Source organism: Protomyctophum bolini (assembly GCF_963924005.1).
Source record: "Protomyctophum bolini genome assembly, chromosome: 8".
NCBI classification, from domain to species: Eukaryota; Metazoa; Chordata; class Actinopteri; order Myctophiformes; family Myctophidae; genus Protomyctophum; species Protomyctophum bolini.
The window spans coordinates 16,098,993-16,117,148 of record NC_137869.1 but is presented as its reverse complement, the minus strand read 5'-3'; the positions used below and the strand labels follow the sequence as shown (position 1 = coordinate 16,117,148).

At 43.2% G+C, this 18,156-nt stretch overlaps 1 protein-coding gene across 1 annotated transcript in view; it reads left to right on the top strand.

Moving 5' to 3' along the window:
* pbx1b (pre-B-cell leukemia homeobox 1b) overlaps positions 1–18,156 on the top strand; it is a gene marked incomplete at its 5' end in the record, with an annotated part of 58,654 nt that overhangs the window by 1,578 nt on the left and 38,920 nt on the right.

Below are 18,156 nucleotides of genomic sequence, written 5' to 3'. Positions count from 1 at the left end.
GGGGCCTTTTGAAGCCTGCTGGCCTCTCTTCTTTTCTTGTTTGTCTTGGTAGGTTTTCGGAGGGGAGTGACACAGTTATGCATAGTGTTTTACTCCCTGGCGTTCCTCGAGTTCATCCAAGTTTCGGCTCAGCACAGAGTACAAAGTAACTTGGACCCCTTCCTGGCTGCGCACCCTTTGCTTTTCTCCTTCAGTTGGCAACCCATAAATACACGGTGCAGGTTTCAGAGCTTAAGAGAAAGTTTGGTGCTTGTTCCTGTATTCGCATGCTTTATTGTGCTGCATGCAATTCATCATTGACAGCAAGTGAGTTCTACACTGTAAAATCCTGAGTGTTAATTTAAACACTGAGAGCGTACAAATGTACCCAAATAGAGTCCATTTGGTTACATTTGTAATGCTCTCTGGGGTTACAAATGGATACATTTACACTTAGGATTTTGCTGTGTATGGCTTTGCTTTAGTCACAGGCGATGAACCTTGTTGCAGATTTAGCTGGAACCCATGTCCTGCTGTTAATACTTTTAAAATGTAGAAAGTATGTATGTTGAGCGTTTTTGCATCAAATCACCTGTGAAATCTGCATTACAATTGACGCTAAGCTAGAGAGTCAAAAGAAGTCAATACTTGTTTTTCATTGCTTTCGACTGGAATAAGCCTCCTGTTTAGTATGTAATTTGGCATTCCAGGCTTGCTGCCAAAGTGTAAAAATTATCATCGTGGTCACCACCACCTAAATAGTATATGTTTTAAATACCTCTTCAACTTTGGTTCAGTCTATTAGTGAAGCAATGTAAAGGTTGAGGTTACGGCTGGTTTAGTAGTTGATTTAATGTAAACACTTTCTGTAGAATTCAGAATATCTTTTATTATTAGTTATACCAGGAGTAATTTAACCAGCAGATTATATCGTCACTGTTGCAAGAAAACCTTGTATGACCAATTACTAAGGAATTGGGGAAAAATATTCACGAGATATTTATTTTTCATTGGTATTTATTTTTTATTAAACCCACACTTTGTTATAACCTGGCATCCCAATGAAAATAGCTGAAAAGTTCATGATGTTTATGGCCTTGTAGATCGTCTATTTCTGCTACTTTTATCATACGACAAACTATAAAATAACGCAGCAAATAATATAAAAGTTTCTGCCCATGCCCGACACCAACAATATGTCATTGTTTTCTCTAGACTAGATAGAATATCAGATTTAATTTTCTTTGCTATGTTGTGGTTAAAGTCACCCATCGATGTGTCTCGATAAAATGTCTATTTTTATAGAAATTCCTAACATGTTGCTCCCTCTAGTGGTTACGTATTGCTAGTTTTAGTCTTTTTCGTTTCTTTTTTTTCAGTTTCGCTTTGGTAATTGTCTAATGAAAACACTCTCTTGTAGTGTTTGCATTTCTTCTAGTCAACTATAATAACCTTTCTTTACAGTCTGAAGTCATAGGAGATACCACTTTGAATCTAGTTTGGTGCTAACAAGCCCCCCCCCGCTCTCCCGTCCTTTGTACAAACTGTCAAACTCGTCCTGTTGCGTCTTTTTAAAATGGCAAAGTTAGCACTGCAACAGCCAAAACACTGTATGCACTGCACTAGCTTATTCGTGCCTCTATATATATATTTTTGTTTTCTCCATTTTTGATGTGTGAGAAACATTTTGTGCTTCTCTTTGCACAGAGAGTCCACACCACAGTTATGATTTTGCGAGTAATAGAGCTACTATTTTGCCGTTCTGCTGTTTCCATAGACTGCACACAGTAAAACCTTCAGTGTTCACTGTTCATTTATCGATTTGTAACTCAGAGAGTATACAAATATAACCATTTACATATGCAGTACATTGGTGTACTCGCTGAGTTAAATGAACACTGATGATTTGACTATATTTTCTGTCGGTGGCTGCCTGTCCCCATTGCAGCTGACAGCACCTGCAGGACAGAATGCCAGCGTTGATCTAGGACCTGAACTTCTGACCCACTCTGTGTATTTTTACTGGGACGCAGTGAGGGATGGCCAGCAGAAATATTGTGAAGTATAAACAAGCACAATGGTGCGCTTACACCCGAGAGGAAAGGAGGAGGAAGGAACACTTTATTTAAACTAAGGCGTCTTCTTTCTTCTTTCTTTTTTTCATTACAGACACTGGTCTCTTTTTTTGTTTCTCTCTTTGCCCAGTTTCATTCCAAGCATATTTTGGTTGTCTTTTTTACTCGAGGAATGCTACTTTTCAGAGCCTGTGAATGAGTATGTGTGTGTGTGTGTGTGTGTGTGTGTGTGTGTGTGTGTGTGTGTGTGTGTGAATATGATGTCTTTAACACTGTAGTGAAAGCTACAGGGTAATGTCTAAGAAGAAAGTGGCATGTTATTTTACTGAGACAATGGCATTCCGATCAACACTGTCCATTCAGTACTACGCAGACAGCCTTGACCATAGCGTCGCAGTCCCGCCCTCTTTCATGACGACGATAGGCCCAGGAAATAATTCCCCATGCATTTTCCCCATAGACATTTCAAAAAGTATTTATTTAAAGATCTGTAAGCCTCGAACAAAGCCAACTCGGATCGTGACAAATCATGACAACAAACACAATATTTTGAGTCGAACAAATAATTACAAAGAAGAAAAACAACAAAAAAAGTGTATTTTTTTCTTCTTTCTAATTATTTGTTCGGGCCAAAATATTGGATTTGTCACAATCCGAGTTGGCTTTGTTTGAGGCTTACAGATCTTTTAATACATTATTTTTTAAATGAATGGGGAATTATTTCCTGGGCCTGTCGTCGTCATGAAAGGGGGCGGGACTGCGACGCTCTATACTGTATGTGTTTTTAGGTTTGAAATGCAGAGCAAAGGTAAAAATAGCAGCTTGACAAGGAAAGTTGAAGTTTGCCGTCATTAGTGCATGCAGTACCGCTGTGCTATGAGAGGCTCTGACAGGGACTTTCCAAAAATACATTCAAACAATTTGACTCCTCTGCTATTGGTCCATGAAACTCTAACCTTTCAACTGAATTCTATAACTTTATGGCCTGGTATATTTAGGCACATATCATATAAATATGACACAACTCAATCTGAGCCTCAACTATCTGTCAGTGTGCTCTAACTACAGTATGTACTGTATACATTACAGTACAGTGCATATCTGCATATCTATCGATCTGTCTGTCTGTCTGTCTGTCTGTCTGTCTGTCTGTCTGTCTGTCTGTCTGTCTGTCTGTCTAGTATTGCAAAATAAAAAAATGTAAAAGTAGGCTAAGTTATAGCCTATATAGATATAGCTAATTTAATCTGTGAATAAAGAATAGGTGTGAACAGGTTAGGTGGTATATGTATTCTAATATATTGTTCTTGTTACTTTCTTACGTGATACTAAATAGTTTTGTTTGCACTCTGTTTACGTGACCATTTACCCTGCCATTTGTTGACGACTAGCTTTCATGACACTTTACTCCAATGTTGCGATTATTAAGTCACTCTGGATAAGAGCTTCTGCTAAAGTTGTAAATTGATACATGTTTCTGTTTTTTTTATACTGGAATACATACATAAGTATGACTACTTTCTTTTGCACTGTCAATTTTTTTGTTTTGATTGATGAAAAGGCCGCTTTAGATAAGCAAATGCTTGACAAACTGATTTGGAAAATGATCTGCCTTGACCTCTGTAAACACTTGGCCAACATCATAAATCTAGCAGCCCCAAACAGAACCACTCCTTGAGTGAGCTGCTCAGTAAATATGCTGCTCTGACTTGCTGTTGAATTTTCTTCCTCTCAACCTCAACAAAAGGCCAACTTTCTCGTGGCCTCTGTTTGAACAGTGTAAGGTTTCACGCCTAGGGGATCCTCCATTTATAAAAATGACTGGCTGGGTGATGTAATGTTATTTTTTGAAGGGTGAAAATAGGGTGTTTTACAGAGGGCAGGCGAGTAATGTTTGACGGGATGAAATGAGCCAGAGATCTGATTATGGGTGGTGGGGGCAGAAGGTTGGAGGGGGTATGGGGGCCTACACTATATTGAATTGTCAGTCCATTCACATGTTTGGCATCTGCCTATTTGTATTGTAGAGGTATGAACTCGCCTCTGCCCGACATGTCATTGTGTAAACAGATGACGTCAGCCGTCATAATCACCAGAAAGAAACTGGTAGGATTTATATCCAGTGCAGAGAAATGGGTAATTTGTCTTTCTAACCACATTAACCTTAGCGTCCCCATTCTGGGTATGTCATGTCATAGTAGGAGAACATTCTGCAAAATAAATCAAACATTCTATAAAAAAGACACATTGTGACTGTGAGCTTTAGATATAGTCAGGGGATATTAATAAAATCTGGGAATACATTTCTTACCAAGAATTTTCTTCCAAACCAATGTGTTTGTAGAGGTGTCTACTAACTATATCCCACATTGGTTTCTTGATGGTACCTGGTTGATGGTACCCCAACTTTCAGCAGCTGTCAAAAATTCCCCTAGGGGGTTGAATAGAAACCAACGTGGGATATGTTGGTAGACACCTTTACAAACACATTGGTGAAGAAAATTCTTGGTAATACATTTATTCCCAGATTTGACATTATTCTGATAATATTCCCTGACTATTGTCTAGTCTAGACCAGGGGTTCTCAAATGTCTTTATTCCATTTCATGGGGGAAATCTTTTGGTGGCCCTACACTTTCTTTTTTCAGTTGTCAATGTGCGACCCTACCGTAAACTCCCATGACCCTACTTGCGGTCCTGGCCCATAGTTTGAGATCCTTTGGTCTAGGGGAGAAAAAAAGGAAGTGTAGACCCCTAGGGACCCCAATCAACAAAGTATACAGGGTTTAAGAGGGGGTTTTTTTTAAGCCAAGGGTTGCATCTTCGGTTTTGCCACGCAAAGCCTCAGTGATACAGGTACAGTAGACTACTGCTAGTTATATCTACAGTACCACATGGCTTATTATCAAGACCACTGATTTAGGGAACCTCTCCCAAGGAATAATTATGTTATTCAGTAGGAGGAATGCAGGGCTTGTGGAGAACCAACGTAAATGTAAACTAGCAGGTTGTAAATGTTTATTTTCACAATATCCTAGATCCCAAGGAGATGTTCAGTACAGCAGATGTCGGGTCATAGATGTACAGTATTGTCAGTCACGCACGTCCTTTCTAGTCTTTTTAAGTCTGGCCGGAGAGGATTCAAATATGTGCGCCTTTTGTCTCCCTTTCATCCTTCCTCCACTGCTGATACAGCAGCGTTCAGAGGGAGGGGGGTTGGGGTGCCAATCTAGCTGCCACAGCTGTTTCCCCAATCTCTCTGGTTAATCATCCACTGAGAGCAAGAGCTAAGATCTAATTTTGCCCGGAGGATCACAGCATTATGGGGAAAATGGAACAAATGGGGCAATGTGTATGCTGCCTTTGAGTAACCACTTTCAGCATGGCATTCCTATTTTGGCCATGTCATCATAGTAAAATAGACGATCTGCAAGCCGATCTGTGATTGTATGGCCATCATGTATATAAATCAGGCTTAAGTGCTTAACCATGCACCCCAGGGTGCTACTAGCTCCTTTTGATGGCATTTGTTGTCCAAGCGTCGTCACAAGACACTCAGAGTTTGAGTGACAGTACAGCAAGTGGTGTGTTGATATCATTTAGGGTATAGAACAACGTGGTTACGTTATGCATTATGCAAATTGTCAGTCGCCTAATTGATACATGTTAATCATATTAAGGAGCTTAATTATAGGAATCTTACTGCGCTGCGATTTGGTAATTAACAGTGACATCACATTTACAAGGAACGTGATCTATTTTTCACGTTACAGGATAAGTTGTTCCGCCATTACCATGCCCTCTCATCCCGATTATAGTGAAAAGGAAAAAGCGGACAGGATGGAGACAAGTGGACTTGTAAATGAGCACAGGCCACAAGCATTCACCAAACTAGTAGACTCCATGCCATCTCCATGCTCAAACCCAAGAATTGACTGCTCAGAAATCACAGTGCTGCCAATTGCTCCAATCAAGTGGTCTGCAATCTCAATCCCTCTAGATTTGGCCAGCCTTTTTTTCTTTCTTTTTTCCCCCCTTCGTACCAGCCTCCTTAATATGTTACGAATTTAATCAAGTCCGCAAATTTGTTATGCACGTTAAATTGAACACGCAACGGCATATGCGAGTGTGGTTACCATACCAACCCCCCCAGGAGTTCATTTTCCATAATGTAGTGTTTGGAATCTCATTTCCTACCACTCTCCCCTGCTGCTATACGCAGACGCCACCTCCAGGCCTCTTCTGTGCGTACGCTACCAATGAGCCTTTCACACACCGGGGAAAGAGAGGGAGAGATAGGGAGGGAGAGAAAGAGAGGGAGACAGCTGGGGGGGGAGAGAGAGAGAGAGAGAGAGACAGAGAGAGAGAGAGAGAGAGAGTGCTTGTGGGAGAGGGAGATATGGTGAAGAGATGGAGAGGGGGAGAGAAGGAGGAGTAAGAGAGAGAAATAGCAGGAGAGAGGGAGATATGGTAAATGAGAGAGAGAGAGAGGGTGAGAGAGAGAGGCCTCTCTCCACGTAGTGGAAATGACACAAATTAATATACACTACTTAAACCAGACCAAGATTAATGGTTCCCTTTCGCTGCAGCTTAGTCCCACTGTCAGTTGCCGGGTGCTCGTTGGACAAAATCAACACTAATCAACATTTATTCCACTTTTGCCCTGGGCCCTCAAGGAGTCTGGCGGGACCGTGCACCCCCTTCTCCCCCGCCCCCCCACCACCACCTTCCAGCAATCCAGCAGCCCTCCCTCCCTCCCTTCCTCCGTCCGTCTCGCTACGCTTTTCACCTCTCATCCAGCTCCTCCATACATCACCCTCCTCACGCCGCTCCTCTCTGGCTCCTCTGAGGAGAGTGCTGCGCCCCCTGCTATCAGGACACATTAGAGTCATGATAGATTTTCTCTTTTCATTTGCATCTGATATTTAACACAGCAAAGCAGTTGCTCTGTCACTTTACAGTAAACCTGTGTGCGTGCGTGCGTGCGTGTGTGTGGTGTAGTGTAGTGTAAAATCCTAAGAGTGTACAAATTGAACCAAATGGACCAAATTTGGTTCCATTTGAACTCTCTCAGACCCTCACGGGTCAATTTGGTCCCATTTGTACACTCTCAGAGCTCCTGTTTCTGTTTGCATACATACGAATCTGTTTGCATGTGTCTGTGCATACAATTTTAGGCAGTGACCTGGCCCGGTCACTAATCTTATCTCCACTTAGCCGCCGTTGCATTATCAGAAACAGGATGTGCAGTCATTCTTATATATGTCACTTAAATGTACAGTACAGAATAGATCTAGATTTTCCCTGGGAACTTGAGATTCCCGTAAGACAATTGTGATTGAATAGTGATTGGACAGGACATCTATCTCCAGAAAAAGGGTCTACATAATAATTACGGTTAGCATCATATCATTTTACAGGTGATCATTTTGGTGCTTTCCAAGAAATTGTACATTTATGCGTTAGACCTGCAATGTACAGACCTCTTTGTACATTCGCGTGTACATACCGTACATTTGCTTTTGGTTTGATCATCATTGATCTGGATGTCTTCCACTGCAGCTAGTCAACATTGCCTTGTCAATCAATAGGTGCAGACAAACCGATTAGAGATCTCACTGCCATCTACGTTCATAAACGTAGCTAGGCTAACAGTACAACTGGTGCTATCTACGCGTATGTTCGTAGACAACCGTATACTCCATATATGAAAGCCCCAACTGTTTATTTACCTTTTAGCATTTCTCCGTTTACTATGGAGCGCTTCCGTCCCCACCAGCTATGAGATCCAGCTCCATCCAGCCTCCATTATAACAGGATTTTCAAAGCGCTTTATCTCTAAAGGTTCGAGAGCTGTCCATGGTGGGCTGCCGCACACACGACGATCGTAAATCATTTGTGAGTTTGTATCGCATTGCTGAGCAAATGTAACTGGTTGTAATGCTAGCTAAGGGGTATGAGCTAATGTGAGTGGTGATGTGCTCATAACAAAGGCCCCCACCTTCCTGAATAACACGGAAAGGAAACAAGCACCGGCATTCCTTAGGTGTGCGTACGCTACCACTAGATGGTGCTAAAGGAGTCAATAAGAGAAACCTCTGGAGTTACCATGGTACCATATGTGTTGCTTAGCATTAAAATGAAAGGAAATTCCCATAGATTTAATTATGTTTGCACCAGTCGGGTAGAAAAGAATGATCGCATTTCAAGGTCTGAGGCAGAGCTATTAACCTTTGAAAAGATATCTTTACCTCGGGATATTTTGGTCTGTATTATTAGGGAGCTTCAATGCTGTCTCCCATAGAAGAGTTCATCACGCCACTCAATTTGTGATTTCACGGATGTACAGAGAATGAATAAAGGTGGCACTGTCTAAACTGCATGAGGATTTTCTGTTTAATATACTGTACACAGCTCCTGGCAACACTAATATCAGGCTAATTTAATTAACTGCGTAAATCAAAACCGAATGTGTTTAATTGCATGAATCCAGTCTGTACAAGTATAGTATTGGGTCCTCTTACTTCTAGTTTCAGGAGATAAAAATGTGATAGAAATCACCTGCTGTGTGGGTAATTCTTCTAATGTACACTGAAAGAGATCAAGTTTGCTTCTTTGAAGTAATAATTTCTTCATTTGCTCGAACCTTCACTGCTGCATGCTGTGTCCCTGGCAATTCACATAAGTTCCTTCTGCTCAGCATCTAGCTGCCTGTTACTCCATACAGTAGCCTGTTGGAAGTGTACGCCATCACTGCAAATTGAGTTTTCTGTTCTGGTCATATAATAGTTTACTTGTTCAGTCCCATGCAATAACTTTGATAACTGGCAGGAAGTTCCCAGACAAGATTTTTTTCTGATCAATGCAGTCAACAGGAACCATGTGGTTCATGAAGGACCTGTAAATCTTCAAGTAGCTGTAAGCCTTTATGAAACACACACTGTGTATGAAACCAAAAGCATCCATCAGCCAGAACCTCTCAAGTGTTTACAACTTCACTGAATGTTCAAAGGAGATTTCAAACTAGGCGAATTAAAGGGGGCAAGTTACGAATAATGGCTAACGACACTCCACCCAATGTGAAATGTGCAATGGAATTTAAAGCAAAAAGTGAAAGAAAATTACAGAGCCAATAATATAGACGAAACACTGCTGTTACTATGCTTTAAAATATAATAATATACACTGAACTCGCTATTATCTTTGCTCTTTCATGGCCAAATTCTATTCATTATAAACAATATTCATGGTATGTGTGCACAGCTTGACTTTGCTCTAACTACGACTCAAGATGTAGCCTACTTGACATTAACCACTGCCAATTTCACCCCCTGCTTTTTCCCTCTACACCAAATCTCTTTACTGAAAATAGTCAATCTACAGTACAAGTTTAACGTGTTACAATGCTTGTAGATCATCTATGTCTCCATTATGACCTTCCTAGAGAGGGATGATGGTTCATATGGTTAATACTGACCATTTTCAAAAGCACAACATGGATTGTTATAGTTTATTTTTATGGATTTCATTCATTTCAGTACAGCTACAGTATGAGCCTTGCAGAGACTTGAACCTTGCATGAGCTAAGTGATCCAGCATGATAAATGTCATGGTGCGGTTATTTCTTTGTCAAAGTTACGCTATCATTGTGTTTTGAAAAGTCTAGCCAAAAGGAGTCCCTTGGGGAAAAGATTTAGGAATGTAACTAAAATGTCCCTTTTTATCAAACATTGACTCAATTATTCCCGTACGTTCGGAAATGTTTGGATGACTTTGGAGAAAATGTAAACATGCCAAAAAAGGAAGCCATTAATGAAAATAAATATCTATGTTTATGTATGATATTATGGTTGATGTTGTGAATAGACAATGACATGAGGCTAGATGAAAGGCACAACTTAATGTTGCAACTTAATTTAAATTCATATTGTATAACATCATGACAAAATAGAGAGTTTACATGACTTCAAATGGCTATCCCCATTATGATCTGAACGATCTGGCCAGAGAAAATAAATAATAAGCTTTGGAAATGCAAAACCCCTATCTTTTGGAACTACACATTCATACACACTGTGTATTCATTTAACTTGACTGCACAAAAGGTCCATTTGGTTCCACTTGTGCTCTCTCAGAGTTACAAATGGGTAAATGTCAATTTCGTTCCAATTGTGTACACTCTCAGGGTTAAATTGACACTCAGGATTTCACAGTGTAGGCTTTGTTATGGCACCAACTGTCCTCACTGGATTGGCACCAAGTGCTTTGTCAGTCTGTGTCTCAGGTGCCAATCTATGGCTCCCAAAATAAACTGTCGTGCAACATGGCAGGACAGAAAAATGTAGAAGGCGCACGTTGGGCCCCGTGCCCCCTGAAAGGAAACAAATGTCCCGGAGCAGAAATGCATTGTGGTTTTGGACGACGTCCCAGTGCAGACGCCAGTGACATGGTGGGGAACTTTTAGCACGGAGGGTGGCGGGCTGCACCAATGAGCGGCATTCAAAACACTAGTGGATTAAACATGGAAAACCAAGACTTGGAGGTTTTCTTTAATGTATTATTAAATTACTGACATTATGTGCTTAGCCTTAAAAGCTATTTTTTAAGGTATGATTCTCATTTCACTGTGGACCTGTTGAGATTATTTTCTCGACATCCCTTTGTTCTCTGCCAAGGTCCTTCTCCAGAAATAGATTATGCTTACTGTAGTTGGACCATCTTCCTGCTTCACAAATGGTCTGTCATTCTCTCTCTCTCTCTCTCTCTCTCTCTCTCTGCGGTACTGTGTTACACCTTTTTGGTCTGGGAAGGAGAGTGTAAAAACAAAGGATGTGTGATGGATTGAAGGCCGTGGTGAAAGGATGTAAAATAGTGGTGAGGGTGAGGTGAGGCGAATCCCAGAAACATCTAGTCTATCGCCAAATTCTGACCACCCATGCAGGCAGTCTCTGCCTGGTCAGATCTCTGTCCAGACCACAATGTGCAGCCTTTCGTTCCAGAGCTATAGCTGGCATGGCATTTTTATGGCTATAGTGGCTTGAACTAAAGGTGCGAGTCACAGGGGCTTGAAATGAATGTTCAGCTATAAGCCACATAATGATGCCCTAGTAGCTAATCTACAGACAAAGGAAGGGGCTCCGAGACACCAAGAGACCGTTAAACAGTATGATATGTGCATGCTGCAGAATAAAGCCTGATTTAAACATAGTCGTATGACGGTGTATCTCGCCTAAATAGCTGTGTTGTGAGCTTGTAGAGCAGCTATTTTTATATTTTAAGCATAGCAAACAAGCAAGCAAGCATATGTTGTCACACTAGACATAGACAGACAGTGTCATTGGTACTATACAATGTCAGTTGACTGCTCTTTCATTGACCGTTGCTTATAAATTCACATTCACATTGCCTCTGTTCTGTAGTACTACCTCTGTGTAGAGATTGTGTTGATAACTTAATATTCCCACGACAGCGACGAGATAAGAAGGTTTTTAGGAGTTTGGAGGATAGCGTAACGCCATAACCTTGATAAAACGCTTGTCTCAATGACATTGATTTTTACCATCCATCTTCATCCGATATGAAGTATGCAAATGCAAGCCATCGGCTGGGAGTGGAGTACAGTGGTGTTAAATGGGCCATTTCAAATGTTCTTTGTACCATGCTGACTTCCAAATTCACTGTCATCCAGTTCTGGTGCATGTCGAAGCATTTTCTCTCCCCCCAGCCACCCCCCTCCCTTGAACTCCATCCCTCCCTACTTCTTTTTTATGGTATATATCTCACTGCATTTTCTTAGCTTCCTCTTCTTCTCTCCTTTCCTTCTCATCCCCCTTTTCCCCCTCCGATTTCTCCCCTTCATTCCCCCCCCACCATCAGTTTCTCTGTGCCGTGTCCTCGCTTGCCATACAAATTAGGTGTGTACTGACAGTGTCAGTACGGCTACTCATAAAATATTAACAGCGTGTAGAAAATTTTACATTGCTACATTCCTCCATTTTTAACTATGTCAGCACAGGCTGTGCAACATTTATTTGTGTGAGTTCAGGACAGGAGGCTATTACCCTACTAGCTGTTTTTTCTCTCTCTGGATGGTGTCCATCAATATGCTACTAGTCCTTTGCTGGTTATTAATTTAACTCTGAGAATGTATAAATGGAGCCAGATCCATTTGGTTCCATTTGTACACTCTGAGAGTTAAGGGTCCGTTTGGTTTCATTTGAAAGTAGTCTATCCCCCTTGCACATCTTTCCTTGCCAATGGAAGAGCCACAATGCTTTGAGCTTTATTTATTTGTACCCACTTATATGAATATGGGCTGTGATTATTTGCTTAGGTTTAAGATGTTGGGGGTGCAGTGAGGTGTTTATATTGAGGCTTTTGTGTGAAAGGTAAGACTAGACACTTTTCAACCAAAGCCTGTACCCATACAGTGTTATGGGTAGCTGTTAAAATGTCCCCATGATTGGCTAGTGTTGAACAGATGGGATTTGACATATCATTTTAGTCATAACCTTTAATGAGTGTGATAAACAAATATATGGACTCAATTAGAAGTTAAGCATGCACGATAGCAATAACCCCCTGTGCCACCACCCCTCCCCTCTTTTAACATAAAACATAAAAGGAGGAACATATGAAGGATTGTTCTTCATGCCAGTGTCTGAGAGGTGTCAGGCTTTACAGATTTATCTGCAGATGCTATGATTTGGCTTCTCCTTTTACATTTTCCATGACTGTTCTCCAAGCACATTGAGCCTGGTGGGCGGGGATGGTCCCTCTGTCTGCCTTTTTGTTGGATGGCCCCTATGAAGATGGAACTGTCAATCATTCCTGGGTTCCAGAGTCCTCGGGAGCAGCCTGTGGTCTCAGAGAGGGGATGGGAACAATTGACTTTTGTCGCCACACACACACACACACACACACACACACACACACACACACACACACACACACACACACACACACACACACACACACACACGTGATGTTTCATGGCGACTGTTTCGCAGCGTGTTGCACGTTGATTCAATTCATCATTTCAATTTGAATGAGGCTCAAAAGGCACACAGGGGGTTCCATGAAAATTTCAATTATGCCATATACAGATTACAGCCAGGTCATTTTTGATCCAGTGAATGGGGTTACATGGACTGTTTTTAATCTTCTGGCCTTGTTTAAAGTCACTGAATGTTAACATAGATTACCTAGGAAGCAAGGGAAGGGAATCAACATAGTATCATTTATTGTATAAGTATCATGTCACACACATTTGCAAGTAATTCTCCATGCAGGGTTCTTCGACAAATTTGTCTTAGAGTATATAGACAAGTGTAAGGAAACTTGCTTACTGTAACTGTGCGTAAGAAGCTAAATTAAATCACATTCTATTGCGGAGGTGCAGCCTAGAAAATATTATGTCTGCAATCGCTTTGTTGCTGTAAAAACAATAAATGGAGGAAAATTACTTAATGAGGTGTATCCTCCTCTCTTATCATACGTGGCGGGGGCTTCCTTTCCTCTCTGCTAATGATGATGTGTGGTGCAGGTACCTGTCAGCAAGGCATGATTAATTAAAAGGAAAACTAGGCCAATTTGTCATATCCTTGTGACTATGGTCAGAGAGCAAGGCAAGTTGCACCGGCACCTCCTCCTCGTCTGCACATCCATGCCTCAGACCTGTTTTCGTCCTGTAGCGAATTTCAGTCACAGCCGCACTGATAAAACAAACATAGTCATAGCCCCAGTGCCAAAGCGCAGATATCCTAAAACTCCTACCTGATGTGTGAGAGGTCTTGGCAGCTCCGGGAGAGCGGTTATCAGGCAGCGGCTCGCTTCTGACAGCCTCAACACAGACCTGATAACAATTAGTAGACGGCTGGACACTCGGAATGACGCTCCGAAGTGTGTGTGTGTGTGTGTGTGTGTGTGTGTGTGTGTGTGTGTGTGCCCGCGCGCCAAGTGCCATAATGAAGAGCAGAGGCCTGTGGAGTAGATTGGTAGAGGGGCACAGATGCAGCCGGGGGCGGCTAGCGCTGTGGTGTTCGAGCCTATGTGTCCGGAATGGACTGCAGAGCAACACGGAGTTGCTGGAGGGAGGCAGGGTGGGAAAACCGGTCGACATTGAGATGCAAAAGGTGAAACTTTGCGTTTGTGATTTTTGAGGTTCCTTCGTGCAATCAGCGTCCCCATGAGCTCTGCAGCTTTCAGTCAATTAGACTGAACACATATACAGTACAGGTCGAGTTCTGCAGGCAGGGTTGCACAGTGTTGATGCTTGATTTATACGTGGTTTTGGTTGTCGTCGTACACCAAAATAGCCGATCTACAACATGCAGCGTTGTGAGCTTTTAGATTATTTATTAGGTTATTTTCAGTGTGCGACACCAGCTTGCATCTACGTATAAACCAGTCTTGTATATATTGCAGAGAGCAGGATACTTGTTTGTGTTGGACTGCAGACTTGCTCCCAGTGTGCAGCCTGGCCCTTGTCAGTGGCTCTGTCATATCCGTCTCAGGCCTGTCCCGACAGCCAGCCAGGGCTGCCACGTCACAAAGGAGACCTCGTCCTGGGAGAGACAGGTGTCAGCACCCACCCCCTTCCCCTCCCTGCTTCCCCTCCCTCCATCTCGCTCTCTCGTGCGTTCTCTCAGGCAGATGCCTGCTGTGTGACGGTGCCACATATTTGAAGCTGAGCAACTTAGAAGGAAGGGTCATCTCTGCCTCCCCTTTCACAGTTCCTCTATAGCCAAGAGAGTGGAGTTGGGGTCGCTGTGAGGGGGCATTCATATCATATATGGAGCATCCACCAGAGGAGAGTGGGAGACTCCCCCTGCCCCCCGGTGCAGGAGTGTTATAGATATAGACCATGCCTACGAACTGACTGACTGACAGCATTCATTGTCTCCTTAGAGGAATGAGGATAAAAGGCACTCATGAAAAGCCTTTCCAAACAAAGACTGTGCTCTGCCATGCGGAGTCAGAATGACTTGTTCTCATGTGTAGATCGTTGTTTCGTTGAATGCCCTCCATATCAACACTATCCCAACCACAGCTGTACAACATTTTAAAAATGGAAAGACATCTGGCTTTTTGCTAAACATCTAATTCGCAAATTTGTTTATTTGCAATATCCTGCTCACTTCCATAGGTATTGAGATGGCTACAGTGAACACCACAGTTGAATCCTAGCCTCATCTATAGAGTCGCTCTAAGTGGAGGAACTGCAGCCACTTTCCTGGACAGGCTTTTTGGATTTGGTAAATGAAGGTGCATTTGGCTGTTATAAAGCACTTTGCAGCTTTCCTCACCTGACGAGAACCAGAGAGTATGAGAGAGCCCCAAATATCCGTCATTTTAGAGGCAATTTTATCCATATTGGCACATTGTTCTACCTGCCACTGCATGACACTTTTATTCAAAGGAGTGACATGAAATACTGAAAGCCAAATGACTAAAGCACCCTTTTCCCCTCATGTTCTGTGGCAAGTATCCCTATTTTCTTTGAGCGTATTTTTTCCCCCCGGATTGATCCATGGTGAAGCCCAACATAGATGGTTGTATATTTAATGTCTTTCACCAGGCACATTAAGAGTGCAGTTTCATAGGGGTGTTGCTTTGACATTAATAATTTAATTTCAGCGGTGCATGTGAATGCCATTGGAGTGCCAAGTGATGGATATTTTTAATGATATGAAGAGTGAAGATTGGCGACGCACAATGACAGCATATGGAACATGCAAATCCACACGTACACACAAACACAGAGCGCACAGAATCAATGTGGTAAATCTAAGATGCTTGGTGCTCTCACGCAGTATCATTGTTTTGGTTCATAGTTATACGTTTTTGGTCTGATCTTTGGGGCTGAAGGTCTCTGGCCCAAATGACTCTGTCCCCTTTTGTCGGTGCTGTCAGAGCTGACAGTCCTCATGTTTATTTCATCCTGCGTCTGGGCTGTCTCGTCTCCCTATCCTCCAATGTCATTAACGCTCCGAGCCAGGACCCTGCAGTGGCGCGCCTAATGAATTCCACTGCGGCTCCTCACTCCCCACCTCGTTACCCCAGCTCAAGGTGTCAAATTAAAACAGCCTGGGAAAAGAGAGGAAACAGTTTGCATGTGTGCCTGCGTGCGTGCGTGCTTGCGTGCGTGCATGCGTGCGTGCGTGCGTGTGTGTCTGTTTCAGATCTGCATGCTGTGTGCTTATGAACTTCAAAATGGTCTGGGGCAGTCACTTTTGTTTGTCTAAGATTGAGAGTGTGTTTACATGATGCTGACCGTTGAGATCAAGGCAGACTAAATAAACAATTTGTTGGATAAATAAAAAGGGTAGTCTGCAGTGAACACACCTTCACATCAATGGCAGAATGAATTTAATGTGAGAGGTTCTATCATAACAGGCCTTCTGTTGCCGACAGAACGCCCAACCCCCTCACGCTTTGCGTAGTTACTGTGTGTTACTTCATGATATAAAAAAAAAACATTGCATCAATAACATTTAATATCTCTTGGATGATTCAGGGAATGAAAATACCAGCAGTAAGGGGCTGCCTGGGTGATTGCTAATTGTGCTTATTTAGTTGTCATTGTGATAAGCGTAACGAGGCCAGACGTGTTATTGAGCTGTGAGAGGTGGAGCGGAGAGACACCCTTCCTAAGACTCACACTCTCGCGGGCACATGGCGCTTTAGCGACGCGTACAGTACACGCTGTGGCGTTTGCTCGTCATTGCTGTACAAATTGTTGAATGAATCGTTGGAATCGTCGCACTCCTGCTTCATTTATGTTTGGGATGGACTGGGCTTTGTGCTACTTTATGATTATATGGGGTGCTTGTTGGGGCTAAGTGAGGCCGGTGCTCTTGATGTATGTGTACATTTCCCAGCGGAGTACCCTTCAGAAATGACCAGAGTGCTGCCACCGCCACCGAGGCGTGGGGGCCTCCCTGTGTGGCTGTGTGTGTCTCTCTCTCTCTCTATTTCTCTGACAGCGCCAGAAGATGGAAAATGGTGTCAATCAATTCATCAGGGCAACACGGGTGGCTGTGCTTGCAGGGGAGCTGGGGGCGTGGTAATGGCAGCCCAGAGGAGGAGCGTAGCACATGATAATGGCTCCCTGCTGCAAACTATTCCCTCCCCACATCTTTCTCTCGCCACCATTGCCAATGCCGCAATGCCTTGATGTACACAGTGTTTCCATGGTCTTTGAGGGTTCCTGTGGAGGGTCCTTAGCGAGGCACAGTGACAATCCAGCGGGTGTGCACATTCTTGCCAGGGAGGTCTTTAGAAGGCCTCCACATGCGCACAGCTCCAGCACATTGCTTTGGATCACCTTGGCGCTCAAAAGCCCACGGCTTGTTAGACTGAAAGAATGTCCCGCTTTAATTAAAGATATGTAAATATGCTTGAATGGGCCGCAATCGCACATTAGGAGAGATTTGCGGAATCGGCGGCGTAATATATTTTAATTAAGGATTAATTAAAAAATAATGGGGATTTTATTTTGCCTGGCAGACTGCGCTTTGGACGTGACGCCGGCGTCTGCTGTGAGCTCATCAGCAGAATATTGAGCACCGTGCGCTCGCTTCGCAGGAGCGAGAGGAGCATCTCAAGGTCTCTGCAAAACAAAAAGCTCTGCCCCCCTCTCCCTCTCTTTCAGAGAAAAAAAAGCGAGAGAAAACAGACACATTTACGGCAGGAGGGAGTGGCCATGGAGTCGGCTTAATTAAAAAAAATTGCTCCCCACTCCCCCACCCATCCTCCTCCCTCTCCCTCCATCTTTCTCTCTACCCCCCCCACCCCGACCCCCCCCTCCTCTCTCTCTCTCTATCTCTCTCTGTGGCTCTCCCTCTCTCTCTTCTATGGCTGGCAGAGCAGCAGAGTGGCTCTGAGACACGGAACACTAGTTGTGCTGGCAATTATGTTAATGGGATGCTATTAGGCCATGATTCCGTATGAGCGATCGGGGAGAGGAAGAGGCCCGGCGGCGGAAAACGATAACGGAGCGTGCGCCTCGTTGATACGGCTCCAGCAGGATCATTTGCATAATGAACCCTCCCCGCTAACGAGGGGTGTGGCCTCGACACCGAGCTACTTAGGGAAGCTC